Consider the following 19,737-nt stretch of genomic DNA (forward strand, 5'->3'; position numbering starts at 1 on the left):
CACTGCACTCCAGCCTGGGCGACAGAACAAGACTCCGTCTCGGGGGAAAAAAAATTACATATATGAGCACCCTTAGAAATGCTTACAGCAGAGCTAGCTGCCTAAAATTAACATTTATCTAACACTGCAAGCCAGAACGTGTTCTGAGTAGTGCTCTGGAAGGGACTTTGGATTTTGAGAAAAAAGGTTGGGAGCAATTTGAACATAAAAACTATTTTCTCATGGGTTCCATTTTGATGTTCATTAAACTCACAACTTCTTTGTTTTCTTCATGTCTTCTTAGAGAATGATTTCTCACTTTGAGAGTGAACTCTTGGCAGGACTTGAGCATAGTGATCACAACTGCTGCCTCCCCTCTGCGAAATCTGGAGGATGAGATAATGTGCTCCATCTGTCTTGACTACTTGAGAGACCCAGTGACCACTGACTGTGGTCATGTCTTTTGCTACCACTGCATCATTAAGGTCTGTGAATCTACTAGGCAACCATTACATTGTTCTCTGTGCAAGACAGCTTTTAAGAAAAAATATCTGCCATGTGTGGCAGATGGCCAGCCTGATGGAGAACATTTGGAGAATGAAGGTAGATGAGGAGAGACAACCCAGAGAGGAAAGACCACCTGAGCAAAAAGCAGAGAAGCTGTGTAGGCGACATCTGGAGAAGCTCCATTAATACTTCAAAGGATGACCAGCAGATGGTGTGTGTGATGCATTGGAGTCCCGAGAACACAAGCACCATGCTGCTGTTCTCCTAGAAAAGGCTGCACAGCCTCGTTGGGTAAGAATCGTGTTGGACCCCAGCTCTGTTCTTTTAGCCAGAAAGTTCTATGGTACCTTCAGGATAAGGTGCAGGTTTTTTGCATTACTTTATTGAGGTATGATTGACATGTAAAAGCTATACATATTTAATGTATACCAATTAATGAGTTTGTAGATAAGTATACACCTCTGAAACCATCATCACAGCAAAAACACATGTCTATCACTTTCCAAACTTTCCACACACCCTCTTTATTGTTATTATTTTGTGTGTGTGATAAGAACACTTAGCCAAAGATCTATTCTTTTAGTAAATTTGAAGTATACAATACAGTGTTTTTAGCTATAGGCATTATGCTATATAGTAGGTCTCTAGAACTTCTTTATCTTGCATAACTGAAACTTTGTAACTTTGACCATCAACCCTCCATTCCCCATCCCCACCAGTCCCTGGCAACCACCATTCTACTCTGTTTATGTAAGTTTGACTGTTTTAGATTCCACATATAAGTGAGGTCGCACAGTGTGTGTCTGGCATATTCACTTAGCATAATGTTCTCAAGGTCCATCCATGTTGTTACCAATGGCAGAATTTCCTTCTTTTTAAGGCTGAATAATATTGCATTGTATGTATATACCACATTTTCTTTATTCATCCATCAATGAATATTTAGGGTTTTTTAAATCTTGGTTATTGTGAATAGTGCTGCAAAGAACATGGGAAGTATATGGGCTATAAATACCCAGAAGTGAAATTGCTGGATCATATGGTAGTTCTGTTTTTAATTATTTGAGGAGCTTCTTACTGTTTTTATAATGGCTGTACCAGTTTGCATTTCCACCAACAGCGTATCAGGGTTCCCCTTTCTCCACATCCTCACCAACACTTCTTATCTTTTAAAAAATGTAATAGCATTTCTAAGAGGTGTAAGACAGTTCAAATTCTTTAGCATGAAAGATTCTTGGTAAAGTACTACCCTTTGCATTTGGATAATAAAGCTGGTTTGGTTTTATATCTTTTATGGAAGTAAGTCTATCACGTTGCCTTGATGGTTTCATCTCTGAGGTTCAGATCAAGTCTTATCAGCTATACAGAATACCAGCACTCCTGATAGCTCTCGTAGTATATAGCTTCAAGTGGTATGTACACAGTTGTTACAAAAATATTTTTGAGGTCGGGTGCGGTGGCTCACGCCTGTAATCCCAGCACTTTTGGAGGCCGAGGCGGGCGGATCACAGGGTCAGGAGATCGAGACCATCCTGGCAAACACAGTGAAATCCTGTCTCTACTAAAAATACAAAAAATTAGCCGGGCGTGGTGGCGGGCGCCTGTAGTCCCAGCTACTCGGGAGGCTGAGGCAGGAGAATGGCGTGAACCCGGGAGGCGGAGCTTGCAGTGAGCCGAGATCGCGCCACTGCACTCCAGCCTGGGCGACAGAGCGAGACTCCATTTCAAAAAAAAAAATTTTTTTTTGACAATACTTCAGACTGTATAAAATCTATGTAATTTTTCTTTCAGAATTTAACAAGGAAAATATTATTTCCTCTGGGGTCCTAGTATGTTTCTTCTTGTCTGCTAAAGAAACATCAGGCCAGGCTTGGTAGCTCACACCTGTAATCCTAGCGCTTTGGGAGGCTAAGGTAGGTGAATCACTTGATGTCAGGGACTCAAGACCAGCCTGGCCAACATGGCAAAACTTCATCTCTACCAAAATTCAAAAATTAGCCAGGCGTGGTGGCATGCACCTGTAATCCCAGCTACTTGGGACGCTGAGGCAAGAGAATCGCTTGAACCCAGGAAGTGGAGCTTGCAGTGAGCCAAGATTGTGCCATTGCACTCCAGCCTGGGCAGCAGTGTGAGACTTTGTCTCAAAAAAAAAAAAAAAGAAAAGAAAAGAAAAAAGAAACATCAGGCAGTTCATTGTTTCCCTTTTCTCTTTGCCTGCCAATTTAGTCATCCTCTTAATAATCTGGAGTTGCTGCCAGGTGTGGTGGCTCATGCCTGTAATCCCAACACTTTGGGAAGCAAGGCAGGAGGATAGCTTGAGAACAGGAGACCAGCCTGGGCTATAGCAAGACCCCATCTCTACAATAATAATAATAATAGTTATTATTATTATTATTTGGAGTTGGCATATATACTTTCCTTGACTTTTTGTGTTAATTTTTTGTTTCTATTTTTTTTTTCTTTTTACGAGACAGGGTCTCACTATGTTGCCAAGGTATGCCCTCAAAGACTTGGGCTCAAGAGATACTTCACCCTTATTTTCCCAAATAGCTGGGACTACAGGCACATACCACTGCACCCACCTTCTATTTTTGTTTTATTAATTAATTTTAATTTTAATTGTCTGTATTTTTGGTAGAAAAGGATAGTGTAAATATAAATTAGAAACTATACCATAAGTCTTGTTAGTTGTAATTATAATATGATATTATTTTGTCTTACTTCTAAGAAATTGCTCTAGGCCATTGTATCACTCAATGTATCTTCCTTATTAACTAGAATGGAAATTGTTCCACACGACCATTGTTAAACTACACATGGTCAAATGCGGTTTGATTTCACTCTGGAATCACTTTGCATCTCCCTTTTTTCATTGAGGTCATTTTCAACTTGATCTTGAGACTATCCACGTTTATTTTCTTTTTCTTTTTCTTTTTCTTTTTTTTTTTTTTCTTGAGACAGAGTTTTGCTCTTGTTGCCCAGGCTGGAGTGCAGTGGCGCGATCTCGACTCACTGCAACCTCCGCCTCCAAGGTTCAACTGATTCTCCTGCCTCAGCCTCCCAAGTAGTTGGAATTACAGGCGCTCACCACCATGCCCAGCTAATTTTTGTATTTTTTAGTAGAGACAGGGTTTCACCATGTTGGCCAGGCTGGTCTTTAACTCCTGACCTCAGGTAATCCACCTGCCTCGACCTCCCAAAGTACCAGGATTACAGGCATGAGCCACCGCGCCCAGCCCGAGACTATCCATGTTTATTTTCATAGGGCAAAATTCTAAACCATCGGAAGATTCTGAAGGGATACAAGGATAGGATTCAGAATTCTCAATCTATGGGAGAAGATGAGATTCAGGCCCTGGTGGTAAGAGAGGTCTCTAGTAAATGTTCTGTATGAATATGTGTATGTGTGTAGGGCAGGGGTGTGTGTGTAGGTAGTAGCGGGGCATAGGTTAGGGAGAGGAAGGGGTATGTGTGTGGGGGGAGTATTGAGGAATGGGGAGGGGGAGAGTGATCAAAGAGATATCTGTTCTGAACTCATCCTCAGAAGATCTCACACATGTTCTGGTGTTTCCTAGCCTCTCAAAAAGGTCACTTTTCTCTTTCTGCATTTACTGTAGACAACATTTCAGAACCACAGGCAAGACATTGTATCAGTGTTTGAATAGGGCCATCGGTTTTTGAGAGAAAGGGAACAGTACCTGTTGGAGCAGCTGGTAGGGCTAGAGCAAGAACTCACCAAAAGGAGGAACAGCCGCGTCATCAAGGGTTCTGAGGAGGTGGTCCAGCTTGGGACCCTGATCACTGAGTTGGAGAAGTCTCGGCAGCCAGCACTTGAACTTTTGAAGGTAAAGGACCAACCAAACTGTATCTGAGTCCTCTTGCTCTATGACTATGGTGTGGCCTATTTGCAAGAGATTTGGACAAAGAGTCAAGAGAGACAAGGTGTTATTCTCATTTACTGAATTCTTTAATAACTGAATTAGCCAACCAATAGGTTTTAAGCCCCAAAGTGCAGTGGGCAGGGGTCTATAATATGCACAGACCATATAATGGAATATTAAGATCTGTACATTTATAATTACAACAAATAATCTGATGTTAAATCTTCCAGTCAGATTGGATGCCACAAGAATTCTGGAAACAGCTAGTGTTTAGTCAGAGAAGCCTTCAAAGAAGAGGCTTTTGATGTTGGCCTTGAAGGAAAAGTAAAGATTTATTTTATTTTATATTTATTTATTTATTTGAGATGGCATCTCCCTCTGTCACCCAGGCTGGAGTGCAGTGGCGTGATCTCAACTCACTGCAACCTTCACCTCCTGGGTTCAAGTGATTCTCCTGCCTCAGCCTCCTGAGTAGCTGGGACTACAGGCACCCATCACCACGCCCAGCTAAGTAAGATTTAGATTGTCAGAAAGGAGCTAAACATTCCACTTGGTAGGGGGTGGGGACACACTAGTTACAATTAGATAAATGAATGTAATAATAAACTTGGTATATGTGTTGGCAGGTGGGCGTAGGTGCTGGGGAAGATAGGAGTAGGAAGACTGATAAGAAGGGGACATAGAATGAAGGTAGCTACCTTTCTGGAAGAGTCAGATTAAGTGAGGGAGAAGTGAAAAGTATGATGGGGCCAACTGAGTTGAGGCCTTCCAAAGCAGGCTGAAATTTGAGCCTTAACTGAATAGACAATGGGATTCTTAACAGATTTTTATCTGTCTATAAATCAAGAAAGGTTTCTGGAGAGGATAGTCTAGAACTCAAATGAAAGACACGAAGGGGAAGCATTTGTCCTTATAAATTGAAACTGCAGGCCAGGCACAGTGGCTCACACCTGTAATCCCAGCACTTTGGGAGGCCAAGGCAGGCAGATCATGAGGTCAGGAGATCGAGACCATCCTGGCTAACACAGTGAAACCGCGTCTCTACTAAAAAATACAAAAAAAGTAGCCGGGTGTGGTGGTGGGTGCCTGTAGTCCCAGCTACTCTGGAGGCTGAGTCAGGAGAATGGCGTGAACCCGGGAGGCGGAGTTTGCAGTGAGCCGAGATTGTGCCACTAGACTCCAGCCTGGGCAACAGAGCCAGACTCCATCTCAAAAAAAAAAAGAAAGAAACTGCAGGCTGGGAGTAGTGGCTCATGCCTATAATCCCAGCACTTTGGGAGGCTGAGGCAGGCAGATAACGAGGTCAGGAGTTCGAGACCATCCTGGCCAACATAGTGAAATCCCATCTCTACTAAAAATACAAAAATTAGCCGGACATGGTGGCAGGTGCCTGTAATCTCAGCTACTCTGGAGGCTGAGGCAGGAGAATCACTTGAACCCGGGAGACAGAGGTTGCAGTGAGCCAAGATCACACCACTGCACTCCAGCCTGGGTGACAGAGTGAGACTCCATCTCAAATGAAAAAATAAAATAAAATAAAATAAAATAAAAAAATAAAAAAATAAAACAAGAAAAGAAAAGAAAAAAAGAAACTGCAACAGAGGGGAGACAGGTCCGGGTCCATCAGAATAATTCTCTGTTCAGTCCTGGTGTATACCCATTTCTCAATGATCCCACAGTAGAGAATGATGATGGCTCCTGAGAACTATTTTTATGACAGTGTCCGTGTTCTGTTTTTTTCCAGGACCCAAGTGACATAATATGCAGGTAAGTGCTGCTTGCTTTTTTTCTTTTAAATTTTAACCACTTATGTCTCCTTATTGTTTTCTCTGTCTATCATCTTACTGAAATTTGACAAGTGCTGGAAAGGGATTGTTTAGAAGGGAGAGAGGTTATTCTGGTTAGTGTATGTTGAAAGGTATTCTATGGAATAGAGGAGGGAGTTCTAGAAAAAAATATTGTCATGGAACTTACGATGGTAATGGGCTAAGAAAAATAAAATGAGAGGAGATTATAGAAAAGTATTGGAGAAAATTTAGAATCCATGTTCATTTCTAAAACTAGTTTCCTTTCATTCTTCCCCTTCCTACATGGTTCTCAGCCTCCACTCCTGGCCACAGTTTCTCCCATATTCTGTAGAGCACATTTCATTATCAGATTGTCCTCTGCCTGATAGTGAGGTTTCCTGCATTCTGGTTGTCCATAGAAAGCAAACACCTCTATGGCTCACAGGGATAATGATTTCCTCCTCATGTCTTTCATTTGAGGTCTAGACTGTCCTCTGCAGGACATTCCTCAGCAGTGGGTCTGAGGAATATGTTAAACATTTAACATTGACAGTTTTCAAAATCATACCCACATGATACAGAGAAGCTTTGAACAGAGAATAAAGTCAGGCATTTTGATAATACACAACTTATCTGCAGAGACACCCAGGACTATTGGCATATACTGAGCATTTCCTGTGGGCAAAACACTGGGTAGAAAGGAGTGTGATGGGATAGGTTACCAGATTATGGCTGGGGAGACCAGATAGACACATATGAGAGATGAATAATGATATAAAAAATGAGGTTGACACAGAATGGGTAATACTTCTTGCCTTGAAGTGTTTTGTCCGCTTTAGCAAAATTATTCCAGCTTTATATTGATTAGTGTTCACATGGCATTTCTTTTTCTGTCCTTTAAGTCTCAAACTTTCTGTGTTTTTTAAAAATGTCTCTTATAAGCAACATAAATTTTGTTCTGTTTTTTAATAAATCCATTCTGACAATATGCAATGGAATATTTAGTATTTATCCATGGAAAATTACTATGTCATTCACATTTTCAAAATAATTTGCATAGTTGATCAAGATAATGTGCTTAGATTTACTAATTTTTCTTTTTATATCTGAATGTTTTCATTTCTTATTTTGTGTATTTCTACCTTTTTTTTTTTCTTTTGAGCTGGAGTCTCGCACTGTTGCCCTGGCTAGAGTGCAATGGTACAATCTTGGCTCACTGCAACCTCCGCCTCCTGGGTTCAAGAGATTCTCCTGCCTCAGCCTCCCGAGTAGCTGGGATTACAGGTGCCCGCCGCCATGCTCAGCTAATTATTTTTTGTATTTTTAGTAGAAATGGGGTTTCACTATGTTGGCCAGGCTGGTCTCGAACTCCTGACTTTGTGATCTGCCCGCCTCAGCCTCCCAAAGTGCTGGGATTACAGGCATGAGCCACCACGCCCGCCCCCCTCTTTCTTTTCTTTTCTTTTTTTTTTTAAGAGACAAGGGTCTCCTTATGTTGCCCAGGCTGGACTCCTGGGCTCCTGGGCTCAAGCGATCCTCTCACTTCAGCCTCCCAAGTACCTGGGAATACAGGCACATACTGCCACACTCAGCTGTGTAGTTCTATTTTATCTCTTCTATTTGCCTGTCCCTTTTTTCCCTCCTACTTTTATGGATTGTTGAGCCCTGCTTTTGCGAAGTACCATAATTTCTAGCATATGGTATTTTTATTACTGTTTTCTAGATATTTTGAAATTTTGAATTTGATTTTCTATTTAACATAAGATTTGTTTAAGAAAGAAGCTATTTGTCAGTGATATGCTGAGTTTTTTTCTAATAGGTCTTTTTGTTTCATAGTTTTCAAGTCTTGTGATAAGAAAAGTTTGCTATGTCTACTTTTTGGACTTTTTTTGAGGCTTTCTAGGTTATATGTTGTAAATTTTTGGACAGTTTCAGACACTTGAAAAGAAGGTGCACTTTTTCTTGGAATAAAATAGGATTTTGTATATCTCTGTAAGGTTGGCCTTAGTAATTCTGTTATCTAGGTATTTTGTACTAATACTTATTTTCTGACTTCTTGATATGTCATGGACTAAAAGAGGTCAGTCACAGATTCCTACTAACAGTGGTTTTTGCCTATTTTTTCTTTTTTTTCTGAGATGGAGTCTTGCTCTGTTGTCCAGGCTGGAGTGCAGCGGCACGATCTTGGCTCACTGCAACATCCACCTCCCGGGTTCAAGTGATTCTCCTGCCTCAGCCTCCCGAGTAGCTGGGATTATAGGTGTGCACCACCACACCCAGCTAATTTCTGTATTTTTAGTACAGACAGGGTTTCACCATGTTGGCCAGGCTGGTCTCGAACTCCTGACGTGATCTGCCCGCCTCAGCCTCCCAAAGTGCTGGGATTACAGGCGTGAGCCACCGTGCCCAGCTTATTTTTTCTTATATTGATATAGTTTTTGCTTTTTACATTTTGATGTTCTTTTTCTACATGACTTTTAAGGAAAGTTATATCTTAATTGTGAATTATAATCTTGTTTTAAAAAACAGACACAGAGTTTTAAAAAACAGAGACTCGCTCAGTCACCCAGACTGGATGCAATGGTGAATTAAATAGTTCACTATAACCTTGAACTCCTGGGCTCAAGCTACCTCTCCGCCTCAGCCTCCCAAGTAGCTGGGACTACAGGTGCATGTCATCACACCTGGCTAATATTAAAATAATTGTTTTAGAGGGGTTCTCACTGTTACTCAGTCTGATCTTGAACTCCTGGCCTCAAGTGATTCTCCTGCCTTGGACTCCCAAAGTACTGGGATTATAGGCATAAGCCATAGCACTTCGCCTATAATCTTTAAGTAACAAAAAACGTTGTTGTCTTATTTAATATTTTTCTCTCCCAAATTCAATTCTATCCGATAGTAAGATCAAGATATCGGAATTCTTTCATTTTGGATTTAGTTAATACACCTTTGCCTACCATTATCTTAATTTTAAATTTTTTAAAAATGTAAAGCTTTATCTTAATTTTCTTTTTTTAATTTAATTTTTAAAATATATTTTAAGGTATACAACATGATGCTGTGAGTAAAATGTTTATTACAGTGAAACAAATTAACACCTCCATCATTTCACATAGTTACCTGCTTCCCTTCCCACTCCCAACCCCTCATTGCAAGAGCAGTTATCATTTACTCATTTAGCAAAAATCCTGAATACAATACACCATTTTTATTATTTTTTTAATTTATTTTTTTGAGACAAGGTCTCACTCTGTCACCCAGGCTGGAGTGTAGTGGCACGATCTTGGCTCACTGCAACCTCCACCTCCCAGGCTCAAGAGATCCTCTCACTTGAGCCTTGCAAGTAGCTGGGACTACAGGCACGGGCACCACATTTGGCTAATTTTTGTAGAGACAGGGTTTCACCATGCTGCTCAGGCTGCTGTCGAACTCCTTGGCCTTAAGTGATCTGCCCACCTCGGCCTCCCAAAATGCTGGGATAACAGGCGTGAGCCGACATGCCTGGCCTACAATGCCCTGATATTAGCTATAGTTGGCAGGTTGGGCATTAGATCTCCAGACCTGTTCATCCTACATATTTGCTACTTGGTATCCCTTGAGGTACATCTCCCCATTTCCTCCACCCACCCTACCTCTGGTAATCACTATTTTATTCTCTATTTCTGTATATTGGACTTTTTAAAAAATTCTACATATATGTAAAATAATGCAATAGTTTTCTTTTTGTATCTGGCAAGTTTTATCTTAATTTTCATTTAATCTGATATATATCCCCAAATAATTCCTTTAGAGGTTGTAACAGCGAGGGAGGAGCCAAGATGGCCGAATAGGAACAGCTCTGGTCTACAGCTCCCAGCGTGAGCGATGCAGAAGACGGGTGATTTCTGCATTTCCATCTGAGCTTTGAAGAGAGCAGTGGTTCTCCCACCACGCAGCTGGAGATCTGAGAACGGGCAGACTGCCTCCTCAAGTGGGTCCCTGACCCCTGACCCCCGAGCAGCCTAACTGGGAGGCACCACCCAGCAGGGGCAGACTGAAACCTCACACGGCCGGGTACTCCAACAGACTTGCAGCTGAGGGTCCTGTCTGTTAGAAGGAAAACTAACAAACAGAAAGGACATCCACACCAAAAACCCATCTGTACATCACCATCATCAAAGACCAAAAGTAGATAAAACCACATAGATGGGGAAAAAACAGAGCAGAAAAACTGGAAACTCTAAAAAGCAGAGCGCCTCTCCTCCTCCAAAGGAACGCAGTTCCTCACCTGCAACGGAACAAAGCTGGACGGAGAATGACTTTGACGAGCTGAGAGAAGAAGACTTCAGACGATCAAATTACTCCGAGCTATGGGAGGACATTCAAACCAAAGGCAAAGAAGTTGAAAACTTTGAAAAAAATTTAGAAGAATGTATAACTAGAATAACCAATATAGAGAAGTGCTTAAAGGAGCTGATGGAGCTGAAAACCAAGGCTCGAGAACTACGTGAAGAATGCAGAAGCCTCAGGAGCCGATGCGATCAACTGGAAGAAAGGGTATCAGCGATGGAAGATGAAATGAATGAAATGAAGTGAGAAGGGAAGTTTAGAGAAAAAAGAATAAAAAGAAACGAGCAAAGCCTCCAAGAAATATGGGACTATGTGAAAAGACCAAATCTACGTCTGATTGGTGTACCTGAAAGTGACGGGGAGAATGGAACCAAGTTGGAAAACACTCTGCAGGGTATTATCCAGGAGAACTTCCCCAATCTAGCAAGGCAGGCCAACATTCAGATTCAGGAAATACAGAGAACGCCACAAAGATACTCCTCCAGAAGAGCAACTCCAAGACACATAATTGTTAGATTCACCAAAGTTGAAATGAAGGAAAAAATGTTAAGGGCAGCCAGAGAGAAAGGTCGGGTTCCCCTCAAAGGGAAGCCCATCAGACTAACAGCGGATCTCTCGGCAGAAACTCTACAAGCCAGAAGAGAGTGGTGGCCAATATTCAACATTCTTAAAGAAAAGAATTTTCAACCCAGAATTTCATATCCAGCCAAACTAAGCTTCATAAGTGAAGGAGAAATAAAATCCTTTAGAGACAAGCAAATGCTGAGAGATTTTGTCACCACCAGGCCTGCCCTAAAAGAGCTCCTGAAGGAAGCGCTAAATATGGAAAGGAACAACCGGTACCAGCCGCTGCAAAATCATGCCAAAATGTAAAGACCATTGAGACTAGGAAGAAACTGCATCAACTAACGAGCAAAATAATCAGCTAACATCATAATGACAGGATCAAATTCACACATAACAATATTAACTTTAAATGTAAATGGACTAAATGTTCCAATTAAAAGACACAGACTGGCAAATTGGATAAAGAGTCAAGACTCATCAGTGTGCTGTATTCAGGAAACCCATCTCATGTGCAGAGACACACATAGGCTGAAAATAAAAGGATGGAGGAAGATCTACCAAGCAAATGGAAAACAAAAAAAGGCAGGGGTTGCAATTCTAGTCTCTGATAAAACAGACTTTAAACCAACAAAGATCAAAAGAGACAAAGAAGGCCATTACATAATGGTAAAGGGATCAATTCAACAAGAAGAGCTAACTATCCTAAATATATATGCACCCAATACAGGAGCACCCAGATTCATAAAGCAAGTCCTGAGTGACCTACAAAGAGACTTAGACTCCCACACATTAATAATGGGAGACTTTAACACCCCACTGTCAACATTAGACAGATCGAGACAGAAGGTCAACAAGGATACCCAGGAATTGAACTCAGCTCTGCACCAAGCGGATCTAATAGACATCTACAGAACTCTCCACCCCAAATCAACAGAATATACATTTTTTTCAGCACCACACCACACCTATTCCAAAATTGACCACATACTTGGAAGTAAAGCTCTCCTCAGCAAATGTAAAAGAACAGGAATTATAACAAACTATCTCTCAGACCACAGTGCAATCAAACTAGAACTCAGGATTAAGAATCTCACTCAAAACCGCTCAACTACATGGAAACTGAACAACCTGCTCCTGAATGACTACTGGGTACATAACAAAATGAAGGCAGAAATAAAGATGTTCTTTGAAACCAATGAGAACAAAGACACAACATACCAGAATCTCTGGGATGCATTCAAAGCAGTGTGTAGAGGGAAATTTATAGCACTAAATGCCCACAAGAGAAAGCAGGAAAGATCCAAAATTGACACCCTAACATCACAATTAAAGGAACTAGAAAAGCAAGAGCAAACACATTCAAAAGCTAGCAGAAGGCAAGAAATAACTAAAATCGGAGCAGAACTGAAGGAAATAGAGACACAAAAAAACCCTTCAAAAAATTAATGAATCCAGGAGCTGGTTTTTTGAAAGGATCAACAAAATTGATAGACTGCTAGCAAGACTAATAAAGAAAAAAAGAGAGAAGAATCAAATAGATGCAATAAAAAATGATAAAGGGGATATCACCACTGATCCCACAGAAATACAAACTAGCATCAGAGAATACTACAAACACCTCTATGCAAATAAACTAGAAAATCTAGAAGAAATGGATAAATTCCTGGACACATACACTCTACCAAGACTAAACCAGGAAGAAGTTGAATCTCTGAATAGACCAATAACAGGATCTGAAATTATGGCAATAATCAATAGCTTACCAACCAAAAGAGTCCAGGACCAGATGGATTCACAGCCAAATTCTACCAGAGGTACAAGGAGGAACTGGTACCATTCCTTCTGAAACTATTCCAATCAATAGAAAAAGAGGGAATCCTCCCTAACTCATTTTATGAGGCCAGCATCATCCTGATACCAAAGCCTGGCAGAGACACAACCAAAAAAGAGAATTTTAGACCAATATCCCTGATGAACATTGACGCAAAAATCCTCAATAAAATACTGGCAAACCGAATCCAGCAGCACATCAAAAAGCTTATCCACAATGATAGAGTGGGCTTCATCCCTGGGATGCAAGGCTGGTTCAACATACGCAAATCAATAAACATAATCCAGCATATAAACAGAACCAAAGACACAAACCACATGATTATCTCAATAGATGTAGAAAAGGCCTTTGACAAAATTCAACAGCCCTTCATGCTAAAAACTCTCAATAAATTCGGTATTGATGGGACGTATCTCAAAATAATAAGAGCTATTTATGACAAACCCACAGCCAATATCATACTGAAGGGGCAAAAACTGGAAGCATTCCCTTTGAAAACTGCCACAAGACAGGGATGCCCTCTCTCACCACTCCTATTCAACATAGTGTCAGAAGTTCTGGCCAGGGCAATCAGGCAGGAGAAGGAAAAAAAGGGTATTCAATTAGGAAAAGAGGAAGTCAGATTGTCTCTGTTTGCAGAGGACATGATTGCATATCTAGAAAACCCCATCATCTCAGCCCAAAATCTCCTTAAGCTGATAAGCAACTTCGGCAAAGTCTCAGGATACAAAATCAATGTGCAAAAATCACAAGCATTCTCATACACCAATAACAGACAGAGAGCCAAATCATGAGTGAACTCATTCACAATTGTTTCAAAGAGAAAAAAACACCTAGGAATCCAACTTACAAGGGATGTGAAGGACTTCTTCAAGGAGAACTACAAACCACTGCTCAACGAAATAAAAAAGGATACAAACAAATGGAAGAACATTCCATGCTCATGGGTAGGAAGAATCAATATCGTGAAAATGGCCATAGTGCCCAAGCTAATTTATAGATTCAATGCCATCCCCATCAAGCTACCAATGACTTTCTTCACAGAACTGGAAAAAACTACTTTAAAGTTCATATGGAACCAAAAAAGAGCCCGCATTGCCAAGTCAATCCTAAGCCAAAATAACAAAGCTGGAGGCATCACGCTACCTGACTTCAAGCTATGCTACAAGGCTACAGTAACCAAAACACCATGGTACTGGTACCAAAACAGAGATATAGACCAATGGAACAGAACAGAGCCCTCAGAAATAAGGCCGCATATCTGCAAGTATCTGATCTTTGACAAACCTGACAAAAACAAGAAATGAGGAAAGGATTCCCTATTTAATAAATGGTGCTGGGAAAACTGGCTAGCCATATGTAGAAAGCTGAAACTGGATCCCTTCCTTACACCTTATACAAAAATTAATTCAAGATGGATTAAAGACTTAAATGTTAGACCTGAAACCATAAAAACCCTAGAAGAAAACCTAGGCAATACCACTCAGGACATAGGCATGGGCAAGGACTTCATGACTAAAACACCAAAACCAATGGCAACAAAAGCCAGAATTGACAAATGGGATCTAATTAAACTGAAGAGCTTCTGCACAGCAAAAGAAACTACCATCAGAGTGAACAGGCAACCTACAGAATAGGAGAAAATTTTTTCAATCTACTCACCTGACAAAGGGCTAATATCCAGAATCTACAAGGAACTCAAACAAATTTACAAGAAAAAAACAAACAACCCCATCAACAAATGGGCAAAGATATGAACAGGCACTTCTCAAAAGAAGACATTTATGCAGCCAACAGACACATGAAAAAATGCTCATCATCACTGGCCATCAGAGAAAAGGAAATCAAAACCACAATGAGATACCATCTCACACCAGTTAGAATCGCGATCATTAAAAAGTCAGGAAACAACAGGTGCTGGAGAGGATGTGGAGAAATAGGAACACTTACACTGTTGGTGGGACTGTAAACTAGTTCAACCATTGTGGAAGACAGTGTGGCGATTCCTCAGGGATCTAGAACTAGGAATACCATATGACCCAGCCATCCCATTACTGGGCATATACCCAAAGGATTATAAGTCATGCTGCTATAAAGACATATGCACACGTATGTTTATTGTGGTGCTATTCACATTAGCAAAGACTTGGAACCGACCCAAATGTCCATCAATGATAGATTGGATTAAGAAAATGTGGCACATATACACCATGGAATACTACGCAGCCATAAAAAAGGATGAGTTCATGTCCTTTGTAGGGACACAGATGAAGCTGGAAACCATTATTCTCAGCAAACTATCCCAAGGACAAAAAACCAAACACAGCATGGTCTCACTCACAGGTGGGAATTGAACAATGAGAACACCTGCACAGAGGAAGGGGAATATCACACACCGGGGCCTGTTGTGGGGTGGGGGGAGGGCGGAGGGATAGCACTAGGAGATATACCTCATGTAAATGACGAGTTAATGGTTGCAGCACACCAACATGGCACATGTATACATATGTAACAAACCTGCACATTGTGCACATGTACTCTAGAACTTAAAGTATAATAAAAATATATAGATATTTAAAAAATTAACTTAAAAAAAAGAAATCTGTAACAATAAGATGATCCTGTGGGACTGAATGCTTTTGTCATCCTTAAACGCATAATTGAAACCTAATCTCTAATGTAATGGTGTTTGGAGGTGGAGCCATTAGGAAGTGATCATGCAATGAAGGCAAAACCCTCATTAATGAAATGAATGCCCTTATAAAAGGGACCCCAGAGAGCTCCTTGCCCCTTCCACCATGTGAGGACACCAAGAAAAAGCAACATCCATGAATCAGGAAGCAGCCCTTACCACACACGGACTATTCCCAGGCCTTGATCTTTGACTTTCCAGCCTCCAGAACTGTGAGAAATAGATTTCTGTTGTTTGCAAGCCACATAGTCTATGGTATTCTTTTATAACTGCCCAGATTGACTAAGACAGATGATGATGAAAATACCAAGTATTGGAAATTAACATCAAAATTCTAAATGACAATTTATTCAAAGAGGAAATCTAGAGAAATTAGAAAGTCTTCTGTATTCTGAAGGATAATGAAACACACATATCAAATGTATGGGATGCAGCTGAAGTAGTACTAGAGAAAAAACCAATATCCTTAAATGCCTATATTAAGAAAGAAGGTAGGTCTCAAATTAGTAAATTAGCTTCTGCTATAAGAAACAAAGAAAAACAAATTAAACCAAAGCATGGAGAAGGAAGAAAATAATAATTAAATAGAAAAAATGAGGCAGAAAGAGAAAATTAATGAACCCAAATATTGGTTCTATGGGGAAAAATCAGTACACTTTATAAATTTCTAGCTAGACTGATCAAGACAAAAAGATGCACATTAACAATGTCAAGAAAAAACGAACATCAGTGCACACTCTCTAGATCTCAAAAAGAAATATTGATAATCTCATGTCAATAAGTTTGACAAGCAAATGAAATGAACAATTTCCTTGAGAGAGAAAACTTATGAAAACTGACCTGAGAAGAGACAGAAAATGTGGCCAGTCATATATTGACTGTAGAAATTGAATGTGTAATCAAAATCCTTCTCATATAGGAAACTCCAGGTCCAGAAGGCTTCACTGATGAAATGTATCTAACAAATAATTTAGAAATAACATCAATTTTACACATACCTTTTAGAAATTAAAGGAGGCAACAACTTTCAATTTAATCTATGCAGCCAGCTTTCACAGTCAGGCGTGAGTATCTGGCTTTTCCAGGTGCACAGTGCAAGCTGTTGGTCAATCTACCATTCTGAGATTTGGAGCACCGTGGCCCTCTTCTCACAGCTCCACTGGGCAGTGCCCTAATAGGAACTCTGTGTGGGGGCTCCAGCCCCCTATTTCCCCTCCACACTGCCCTAGCAGAGGTTCTCCGTGAGGGCCCTGCCCCTGCAGCAAACTTTTGCCTGGGCATCCTAGCATTTCCATACATCTTCTGAAATCTAGGTGGAGGTTCCCAAACCTCCATTCTTGACTTCTGTGCACCTGCAGGCTCAAAACCATGTGGAAGCTGTCAAGGCTTAAAGCTTACACCCTCTGGAGCCATGGGCCAAGCTGTACCTTGGCCCCTTTTAGCAGCAGTGGGAGCAGCTGGGACCCAGGGCACCAAGTCCCTAAGCTGCACACAGCATGGGAACCCTGGGCCTGGACCAGGAAACCATTTTTTCCTCCTGTGCTTCTGGGTCTGTGATGGGAGGGGCTGCCATGAAGACCTATGGCATGCCCTGGAGACATTTTCCCCATTGTCTTGGGGGATCAATGTTTGGCTCTTTGTTACTTATGCAAATTTCTGCAGCCAGCTTGAGTTTCTCCTCAAAAAAATTGGTTTTTCTTTCTATTGCATCATCAGGCTGTAAATTTTCTGAACTTTTATGCTCTGTTTCCCTTTTAAAATGGAATGCTTTTAACAGCACCCAAGTCACCTTTTAAATGCTTTGCTGCTTAGAAATTTTATCTGCCAGATACCCTAAATCATCTCTCTCAAGTTCAGAGTTCCACAGATCTCTAGGGCAGGGGCAAAATGCCACCAGTCTCTTTGCTAAAACGTAACAAGAGTCACCTTTGCTCCAGTTCCCAACAAGTTCCTCATCTCCATCTGACACCACCTCAGCCTGGACCTTATTGTTCATATCACCATCAGCATTTTTGTCAAAGGCATTCAACAAGTCTTTAGGAGGTTCCAAACTTTCCCACATTTTTCTGTCTTGTTCTGAGCCCTCCAAACTGTTCCAACCTCTGCCTAATACCCAGTTCCAAAGTCAATTCCACATTTTTGGGTATCTTTTCAGTAGCGCCCACTCTACTGGTACTAATTTACTGTATTAGTGCGTTTTCACGCTGCTGATAAAGAAATACCCAAGACTGAGATGAAAAAGAGGTTTAATTGGACTTAGAATTCCACATGGTTGGGGAGGCCTCAGAATCATGGTGGGAGGTGAAAGGCACTTCTTACATGGCGGTAACAAGAGAAAATGAGGAAGATGCAAAAGCAGAAACCCCTGATAAAACCATCAGATCTCATGAGACTTATTCACTACCGCGAGAACAGTATGGGGGAAACTGACCCCATGATTCAAATTATCTCCCACTGGGTCCCCTGGGTCCCTCCCACAACACATGGGAATTATGGGAGTACAATTCAAGATAAGATTTGGGTGGGGACATAGAGCCAAACCATATCACCAGCATTACCCAAATAAAAATCCCAGACAAGAACATCACAAGAAAAAGAATCAAGAACAAATATTCCTCTTGAATACAGACTCACAATTCAATACAAAACGTTATCCAATTAAGATATACATAAAATGAATAATATGCCATGCCATATTGGTTTTTTTAAAGGGAAAGTAAGGTTGGTTTAACATCTGAAAATTAAACAATACAATTCACCCAATTAATAGAACAAAGAACAAATGTTGCACAATTATTATAGTCAATGCAGAAAAAGCACTTGCAAAATCAAGACCATTTCATGACAAAATAGCTCAGCAAACAAAATCGAAAGCAATATCTTCAATGTGGTTAAGGACATCCATGAAAAGTTTACAGCTACCCTCATATTCAATTATGAAAGGCCAGATGCTTACTTCCTAAGATTAGCAACAAAGCAAAGATGTGGCTCTCCTCATTTTTGTTTAAAACACCTTACGAGCATCCTAACCAGTGCAATATGGCAAGAAAATGAAATAAAAGACCAATAAAAGGACCAGGTGTGGTGCCTCATGCCTGTAATCCCAGCACTTTGGGAGGCCAAGGTGGGAGGATCACTTTAGTTCAAGAGTTTGAGACTAGCTTGAGCAACATAGTTAGACCCCTGTCTTTACTAAATATAAATAATTTTAAAAAGAAAAAAAATAGATTGGAAAGGAAGAAATAAAATCTTTCTTTCTCAGCTTAATTACATATGTAGAAAACAATAAGGAATTCTGAAAAAGTCTCTGGAAGTAATAATTAAATTTGCAAAATTGTTCACAAAAGATATGTAATAAGTCTCTTAGACAAACATGACAAAATAGCAACAATACTAGTCATCAAAGAAGTGCAAGTTAAAACCACAATGAGAAACCATCACACATCATCTAGAATAAGTAAAGTTCAAAAGACATATGATAATTCTAAATACTGGTAGGAATATGGAAAAAATAAAAATCTCTTATATTGTTGGTAGGAACGCAAAAAAAAGTTGCAGTCAGTTTGTAAAATAATATGGCAATTTCTTAAACAGCTACCCATCCATTTACCATATCACCCAACAATTCCACAAATATTTATTTATCCAAAGGAAATGAAAATTTAAGGCCATGCAAAGACTTGTAGTCAGTTATTTATAGTGGTTTCATTAATTACAGACCCTAACCGGAAATAACCCACATGTTTATCAGCTGGAGAATAGAGAAACCAACGAATAAACTGGAATTCCAACAATGCTCAGCAGCTACTCAGTGACAAAAATGAATGAAATATTATTACTCTTAACTACATGGAAAAATCTCAAATATTGTTATGACAAGTGAGAGACCAAAGGACTACATAACATATGATTGCATGTCCATGAAATTCTAGAAATTTCATTATTACAGTAACAGAAAGCACAGCAGTGGTTGAGTGAAGAGAAGGGGGTGAGGGTGGGAGGCAAGGATTAAATAGAAAAGGGGCTTAAGGAAAGTTTTTAGGGAAAAGAAACTGTCCTCTATCTGGGCAATGTGGTAGTTACATGACTATAAATAATTACCAATATTCATAAAACATTGTAGCTAAAACTGGTGAGTTTTATTATACACAAACGCCCCAATTA

At 40.3% G+C, this 19,737-nt stretch overlaps 1 long non-coding RNA gene across 1 annotated transcript in view; it reads right to left on the reverse strand.

Annotated features, from left to right (window-relative positions):
* LOC109027166 (uncharacterized) overlaps positions 1–19,737 on the reverse strand; it is a 107,347-nt gene that overhangs the window by 17,772 nt on the left and 69,838 nt on the right. Inside the window, exon 5 of the long non-coding RNA XR_008680566.2 lies at positions 4,223–4,387. This is a non-coding gene — a long non-coding RNA (uncharacterized lncRNA). The remainder of the gene's footprint in view (positions 1–4,222; positions 4,388–19,737) is intronic.

The sequence above is a fragment of the Gorilla gorilla genome, chromosome 5 (assembly GCF_029281585.2).
Source record: "Gorilla gorilla gorilla isolate KB3781 chromosome 5, NHGRI_mGorGor1-v2.1_pri, whole genome shotgun sequence".
Classification (NCBI taxonomy): domain Eukaryota; kingdom Metazoa; phylum Chordata; class Mammalia; order Primates; family Hominidae; genus Gorilla; species Gorilla gorilla.